Below are 8599 nucleotides of genomic sequence, written 5' to 3'. Positions count from 1 at the left end.
TTGGCATAGAGTTGCTCTTATGATGCTTTGTGTTTCTGTGTTGTCTGTTGTAAACTCTCTTTTTTCATTTCTAATTTTATTGATTTGAGTCCTCTCTCTCTTTTACTTGATGAGTCTGGCTAAAGGTTTATCAATTTTGTTTGTCTTCTCAAACAACCAGCTTTTAGTTTTATTAATCTTTGCTATTGTTTTCTTTGTTTCTATTTCATTTATTTCTGCTCTGATCTTTATGATTTCTTTCCTTCTACTAACTTTGGGTTTTATTGTTGTTGTTATTCGTCTTTCTCTAGTTCCTTTAGGTGTAAGGTTAGATTGTTTATTTGAGATTTTTCTTGTTTATTGAGGTAGGATTGTATTGCTGTAAACTTCCCTCTTACAACTGCTTTTGCTGCATCCCATAGGTTTTGGATCATCGTGTTTTCATTGTCATTTGTCTCTAGGTATTTTTTGATTCCCTCTTTGATTTCTTCAGTGATCTCTTGGTTATTTAGTAATGTATTGTTTAGCCTCCATGTGTTTGTGTTTTTTACGTTTTTCCCCCTATAATTCTATGCCAATCTCAGAGCGTTTTGGTCAGAAAAGATGCCTGATATGATTTCAATTTTCTTAAATTTACCAAGTTTTGATTTGTGACCCAAGATGAGATCTATCCTGGAGAATGTTCCATGTGCACTTGAGAAGAAAGTGTAATCTGCTGTTTTCAGATGGAATGTCCTATAAATATCAATTAAATCTATATGGTCTATTGTGTCATTTAAAGCTTGTGTTTCCTTATTAATTTCCTCTCTGGATGACCTCTCCATTGGTTTTAGTGAGGTTTTAAAGTCCGTTACTATTACTGTGTTACTGTCGATTTCCTCTTTTAGAGCTGTTAGCATTTGTCTTATATATTGAAGTACTCCTATGTTGGGTGCATATATAATTATAATTGTTATATCTTCTTCTTGGATTAATCCCTTGATCATCATGTAGTGTCCTTCCTTGTCTCTTGTAACATTCTTTATTTTAAAGTCTATTTTATCTTATATGAGTGTTGCTCTACCAGCTTTCTTTTGATTTCCATTTGCATGGAATATCTTTTTCCATCCTGTCACTTTCAGTCTGTTTGTGTCCCTAGGTCTGAAGTGGGTCTCTTGTAGACAGCATAGAGATTGGTCTTGTTTTTTTTATCTATTCAGCAAGCCTGTGTCTTTTGGTTGGAGCATTTTAATCCATTCACGTTTAAGGTAATTATCAATATGTATATTCCTATTAGCATTTTATTAATTTTTTGGGGCTTGTTTATGTAGGTCCTTTTCTTTTCTTGTGTTTCCCACTTAGAGAAGTTCCTTTAGCATTTGTTGTAGAGCTGGTTTGGTGTTGCTGAATTCTCTTAGCTTTTGGTTATCTGTAAAGCTTTTGATTTCTCCATTGAATCTGAATGAGGTCCTTGCTGGGTACAGTAATTTTGGTTGTAGGTTTTTCCTGTTCATATCTTTAAATATATCATGCCACTCCCTTCTGGGTTGTATAGTTTCTGCTGAGAAATCAGCTGTTAACCTTACGGAGTTCCCTTGTATGTTATTTGTCGTTTCTCCCTTGTTGCTTTCAGTAAGTTTTCTTTGTCTTTAATTTTTGCCAGTTTGATTACTATGTGTCTTGGCATGTTTCTCTTTGGGTTTATCCTGCCTGGAACTCTCTGCCTTTCCCAGACTTGGGTGGTATTTCCTTTCCCATGTTAGGGAAGTTTTCAACTATAATCTCTTCAAATATTTTCTTGGGTCCTTTCTCTCTCTTTTCTCCTTCTGGGACCCCTATAATGAGAATGCTGGTGCATTTAATGTTGCCCCAGAGGTCTCTTAGGCTGTCTTCATTTCTTTTCATTCTTTTTTCTTTATCCTGTTCCAAGACAGTGAATTCCCCCATTCTGTCTTCCAGGTCACTTATCCATTCTTCTGCCTCAGTTATTCTGCTATTTATTCCTTCTAGTGTATTTTTCATTTCAGTTATTGTATTGTTCATCTTTGTTTGTTTGTTCTTTAATTCTTCTTGGTCTTTGTTAAACATTTCTCCCATCTTCTCAATCTTTGCCTCCATTCTTTTTCTGAAATCCTGGATCATCTTCACTATCATTAATCTGAAATCTTTTCCTGAAAGGTTGCCTATCTCCACTTCATTTAGTTGTTTTTCTGGGGTTTTATCTTGTTCCTTCATTTGGTACATAGCCCTCTGCCTTTTCATTTTGTCTGTCTTTCTGTGAATGTGGTTTTTGTTCCACAGGATTGCAGGATTGTAGTTCTTCTTGCTTCTGCCGTCTGCCCTCTGGTGGGTGAGGCTATCTAAGAGGCTTGTGCAAGTTTCCTGATGGGAGGGACTGGTGGTGGGTAGAGCTGAATGTTGCTTTGGTGGGCAGAGCTCAGTAAAACTTTAATCTGCTTTCTGCTAATGGGTGGGGCTGAGTTCCCTCCCTGTTTGTTTTTTGCCTGAGGCGACTCAGCACTGGAGGCTACAGGCTCTTTGGTGGGGCTAATGGTGGACTCTGGGAGGGCTCATTCCAAGAATACTTCCCAGAGCTTCTGCTGCCAGTGTCCTTGTCCCCACAGTGAACCACAACCACCCCCACCTCTGCAGGAGTCCCTCCAATACTATCTGGTAGGTCTGGTTCAGCCTCCTATTGGGTCACTGTTCCTTCCCCCTGCTTCCTGATGCGCACACTACTTTGTGTGTCCCCTCCAAAAGTGGAGTCTCTGTTTTCCCCAGTCTTGTCAAAGTCGTGCAATCAAATCCCGCTAGCCTTCAAAGAATGATCCTCTGGGGATTCCTCCTCCCATTTCCGGAACCCCAGATTGGGAAGCCTCACGTGAGGCTCAGAACCTTCACTCCAGTGGGTGGACTTCTGTGTTATAATTGTTCTTCAGTTTGTAAGTGACCTACTCAGTGGTTATGGGATTTGATTTTATTGTGATTGTGCCCCTCCTACCATCTCATTGTGGTTTCTACTTTGTATTTGGATGTGGGATATCTTTTTTGGTGAGTTCCAGGGTCTTCCTATCGATGATTTTTCAGCAGTTAGTTGTGATTCTAGTGCTCTTGCAAGAGGGAGTGAGCACACATCCTTCTATTCCACCATCTTGAACCAATTTCCCATCCATGCAAACACTTTTATCATTAGCTTGCGTCTCGTCCACCAACATCTCAGTGGCCAAGGCAATCATATGACTTAGTTTAAAATTCAGAAGTGAAGAATTCCTGTCTTCCTACCCTGAGGCATTGGGAAAGGTGTGGGTCTGTAACACAACAGAAGGAAGTCATAAATGGAGGCTGTAACTCAATCTACCACACTGATACAATTATGTTTGTTATATAATTCCATCTAGGAACATGTAGGTGTACTTTTTCATCTTTTTTGTTTTATTTTATTCTGCTCCTGCTGCAGCATAACCTCTTCTTGGGCTGGCTGGTTTACTGCTGCTGTCGCTAGATTTAAAACACTGCACTGCTGATCGCCATTCTTCAGCATTCAAAACCTCCTAGCAGGACAGCTGCCGGGGAGCACAGTGCATCACTCTGTGTCCTGCCCCATCTGTCCCCTCGGTTTGCCACCCCCCATCGCCTTGCTATGACCACCCTGCAAATAATCCTCATGGCCAGGGACCCTGGAGCTTCTGCCTTGTGGGGGGCAAGGATTTCAAGCAGCCTCTCACTAGTTCCTGGGTCACTCCCAGAAGCAAGGCTGCTATAGGTAATTCTGTGTGTAATCACAGCCATTGATGGGGAAAATACCAGCAATATGATGCACTTGGAAGCTCAGAACAAAATCAAGGGCTGCACAGACAATATGACTCTCATAGTAGCCAGATCTGAAAGAAAATATGGTCTCCTCTGGTGACAGAGGAAGGGAAACATCACCCATATACGATGAATTTAGTCTCTGAACCCCAAGAGGTCCTACATATAGGAAGCGCCCACAACAAAAGTTCCATGCCCTTTACCGTCTCACCTGCCTCCAGTTCTACCCCCAGGGTCATCACAAACCAGTACAACAACCCAGCTGACCTCTACTCTTCTGAAAACATCTCCAACTTCAACTATGCCTTGGAGTCAAAGAAAGCAGCCAGTGGGCAGGAGATGAATGGAGAGCCTTAGACCGTTCTCGGCTTCCAAGCAGACTTGTCATTGACAAAGATTCTGAAGTCTTCTTCAGAGAAACAGGAGTTAAATGAGGCTCTGAAACAGTCCTCTTCATTCCTGGTTTTGCAGGAAGTCTTGGAGTCTGAGGAGAAAGGGGATCCCCACAAGCCATCAGGATTCAGAAGTGTTAAGGCTCCAGTCACCAAAGTAGCTGCATGAATTGGAAATTCCCAGAAGTTGCTCATGTGTGACAAATGTGGAATTGGCATTGCCGGCGTGTTTTTTGAAGCTGCGGGACATTCCCCACCACCCTGAGTGTTATGTGTGCACCGACTGTGGCACCAACCTGAAACAGAAAGGCCATTTCTTTGTGGAGGAACAGATCTACTGTGAAAAGCATGCCTGGGAGTGGGTCACTCCACCTGAGGGGTCTGATGACGTGATCACTGTGTTCCCCAAGTGAGCTGGCAGCTCTGCACCCAACACTGTTCTCCAACGAGCCCCTTCTGCATCTTGTCCTCTAAAAGCTCTGGCCTCTCTTTTCTTGAAAGTTATTAATTACTTTGGTTTTATCTCTGCTTATTAAACGTCATGTCCCCCTTTGCTAGGTGACTCACACTGGCTGCATGATGCCCGCTTTTATAATCAGCAGAGAATGGTTTTGTTCGGTGTCCCCTTGCCAGCGTCACTGTGTCTTCTCTTCACCTCCATTCATCTCTGCTGCAAATGAACATCAGCCAAATTTGAACCAACTGAATTTAATGTCTGACAATGATTTCATTTTTACTCAATAAATAGACTTCAAAAACAAACAAAAAAATGCCCCAACCCGCAGCACCCCCCCAAAAATACCTCCTAGCAGGCCAATGTGCCTGTCCCATACTCAGCTGTTGGTGATCACACGCTGGCAGCTCTTCACTAGTCTGCAGCACCGGTGGGCGGGGGGGGAGTTGGGGGGATGCTGCTCCCGTCTCCAGTACCTTGCAGTGGGTCTGCCATCCAGTTCTCTGAGTTGCTCACTCCCAGCGGTGAGCCTGGGCAGGGAAAGGAATCTCGGCCTTCAAGGCCCTCAGGCTCCCGAGATGGTGGCAGCCCTGCTGGACAGACACACACGGTCCTTCAACCTCAGCCACGCTGCCCCAAGACTCTGACACCGGCCCACGACGCCTGCCCAGAGGCCCGTGTGGACGCAGCCGTCGGCCTCCCACCCAACCCCCCAACCCAGCTTCACTTCCCGAGAACATCGTTCAGACATTAGAAAGGCTCTGTCTGGTTCCCTCTTGTCATCGGCCGAGAAGGCTAGAAGGACATACCACCCACCTCCATGATACCTACAGTGGAGACAGATGCTCCGTAATGGGACCTCAAAGGCCAAAAAAAAGAAAAAAACATTGCTGAATCCGTTACAGAAAAGAATGGGCACCAAACCTCGATAAATACTAATTCCATGGCATTTCAGTGCCTTGAAAGCCTGGTAGGTGTTTGTAAATTTGTCGTGATGCTTGTGGTCTTGAAGCAATATTTGAACTCTTTCCAATGGAGTGAAAATTTCTTCTGTTGACCCCCCAAGTACTGCTGCTGGGCTCAGGGTTGCAAACTCCGGGGAACTGATAGGCTTACAGGGAAGGCAAGATAAATCCTCATAGAAGCAAAACGTAAGTGCCAGCATAGCTGTCTTCTGCATTAATGGGAGAAGGATTCTGGGATACAAGTTTCGAAATCCATCCCTCCTCAAGTGAAATACTGCATCCCGGGTTTTGATTCCATACAGCTGTCGCTGGAAAGAGGACTTTCTGAATGGGAAATGTGGCTGCTACATTGTTGAAAGCTCACAGCAGCCACACAAGTAATGCTTCATTTTGCCAACATTTGCGATATGAGGTGATATATCTCGTTAGGATTGGAGGCCTCTTTTCATGAGCTTCTGAATTTATATTGCTTAAGATCTTTCTTCTTCAAGATGGATTTTTTAAAACCCATTACCACAGGTGCCGGACTCCACGCCTGATGGCCGCCCACTCACAAGTGGGGGAGCCCAGGAGCCCTCAACCCAGCGCTGGTGCAGAGAATTATGGTTTTTTCTTGTTTGTTTTGTTTTTTTGGCCATGCTGCCTGGCTCGTGGGATCTTAGTTTCCCAAACGGGGATCGAACCCGGGCCCCAGCTGTGAAACCGGAGTCCTAACCACTGGATCACAAGGGAATTCCCGAGAATGATGTTTTTAACAACTTGAGAATGTCACTTTGCAGTACCTGTGCCTGACACTGCCACCTGGTATACTCCATTTGAGAGACTGTCAGTGCTTGTTATTGGGTTCTAGTGGATACTGAAAAGCTAAAAAAGTAACAGCACGTGGTACTACACACTGACATCCCTATCCTGAGATGGGTCAGAAATAAGAACACCAACAAAGTGGGTATTGCCAAACAAGCCTCCATTATTAATGGAAATGGTATATCCAGGAAATTAAACCAGGCATTAATGACATCTTACAGGTACATGAAAAAGTGCTCACTCATTGGCCAAACACGGCTATCTCAGATGGAGGGTCTGTGCCAGCCACTCTGGCTTCTTCCAGGCTTTGTTACACCCAGTTTCCTGAGGCTACCTGGGCCTGGTTCAAAGACAGACTGGCTAATTAGAGGATGATGGGGTATACCCAAATAAAACTGCTTAAAACTGTGCATGGTAAAGGGAACTCTGCTCAGTGGAGGGAGCTGTAGACTGTGATGCTTGCCTGGAAACACCCCCCCACCCCCAGCCCAAGTGCACCTTATTATATTTTCACTGACTCTGAGGCAACTGAGGCAGTCACCGTGGTGGGACAACTGGATGAAAAAGTTTCATTTTCTATGGGGACAAACCTTATGGCAGCACATTGCCCAAGGCCCAAACCCTCTGTTTGTGACCCATGTGGATGCCAAAGAGAAAGGATCCTTCGATGATGAACATCACTGGAATACACAAGCTTGTCAAACCTGTACTGCCAGGTAGCAGGTGCCCTTAAAAGATGGAATGGGCCCCTCTGAAAGGAAAAACTGACCAAGATAACTGACAAAGTAGGCTCAGCTCCCAGTGGAGCATACTCTTCATAAAGACACTTTGGGGTCTAAAAGTAGCAATTCCTAGAAATAGTACAACCTATTTAAATAGAATGTTGGTCATCCTGGGGGATGGAGGAGACCTAGACTGCTTGTAAGATTCCCATACTGCATAATTAACCCTTCTTTCTGTACCTCCCATGCTTACCTCTTGGGAAACTGGGCTACTGGAGTTTCAGAGTAGCAAAAAAGAACGGAGGGTGGGCGACTCTTATCTGGTGTTTCTTTTGCCATCTGGCTATATTTGTTGAATTGAGGCAATTGTGCCTACGATAATGATCAGGAATATGACGTTGTCATATTCCACCACAACTCCTAAGGTGGTCCTGTTGTGACCACACATCAGGGTGTGAGAGAAATTTTCAAGAGTAGTGCAAAGTATATATACTGCTGAGCCACATTGGGATGAATCTGAGTTTATGGTGTGGGTAAGACACGGGAAGGATTCTTCAAACATGATGGAGTGACAGGTGCAGGAACTGGTCATTCTGATTATCTGGCTGTGGAAGATACCCTGGCTGATGGGAAGAAAACACTTTAGAGCCTGAGATGTCAGGGGTAAAGGGAGGTAAAGGGAGGTACCTAATCTCACTCTGAGCTATTTGTCTGCAGGGTTTTGGTCAATTTAACCCAGACTGCCACCAATATGCTGGCCAGCATTGAATCTTCATCAGAAACCTCCCAATAGCCACTGATACCAGAAAGGAATAGCCTCCACTTGAAACAACAGAACAAAATTGACTTTGTGGACACTGATATTATTGTTAGACATTTTTGTACATTTCTCATTGACTACTGATTCTTCTAAATTCTATAGCATAAGTGCACTGATAGAGACTTAGACCGAATCTGTTTCATGTCTTGGGCAACACTGGACAAGAGGGTCTATGCTAGTATGACTCTCCATCTGGGCCAAGTCAGTTAACTATGTCATAAACCCAGGTGCAGCATGAGGTGTTGGCAACCACACACACACACCACAGTAACTGGCCAGCAGAAAGTCCAGGACAATGTGATTGTCCATTATCAGTTACTTAGAGCATGTGATGGGATGGCCTTTGTTACCAAGAATTCTTGGTTGAATATGTAAAAGGCCAAAGGGTGTGGACATGTAGGGGAATGGCTCCACCTGGGCACCCTGGCAACCTTGCATATAACAACATAAGCCTCACAGGCAAAGGTTTGAATCACAGGTAATCTGACTTTTGGCAGAACACCTTGTGACCCCCCGTGGAACACAAGAGGATGGAAGGTCTGTGAGAGTGGCTCTGGGCCATTTCTTACTCACTTTCCTATGTTCCCTGAAGGCTGCCACTGCCTCTTGGGTTCTGAGGAGGTATGAGGCTTCCTGTCCCATCCACCACCACCCCTCAGAATAGAGTTGCAGAA

The 8599-nt window shown here is 44.2% G+C and overlaps 2 pseudogenes; one reads left to right on the top strand and one right to left on the bottom strand.

The window, feature by feature from the left end:
- Positions 1 to 3598: 3598 nt before the first annotated feature.
- On the top strand, positions 3599 to 4573 carry LOC136135576 (PDZ and LIM domain protein 1 pseudogene; annotated as a pseudogene).
- Positions 4574 to 5441: 868 nt separating this feature from the next.
- Positions 5442 to 7444, bottom strand: LOC136135379 (mitochondrial nicotinamide adenine dinucleotide transporter SLC25A51-like; annotated as a pseudogene).
- Between the last annotated feature and the right edge of the window lie 1155 nt (positions 7445 to 8599).

The sequence above is a fragment of the Phocoena phocoena genome, chromosome 15, assembly GCF_963924675.1.
Source record: "Phocoena phocoena chromosome 15, mPhoPho1.1, whole genome shotgun sequence".
In the NCBI taxonomy this organism is placed as follows: Eukaryota; Metazoa; Chordata; class Mammalia; order Artiodactyla; family Phocoenidae; genus Phocoena; species Phocoena phocoena.
The sequence above is the reverse complement of the archived record's forward strand: the minus strand, read 5'-3'. Positions and strand labels throughout refer to the sequence as shown.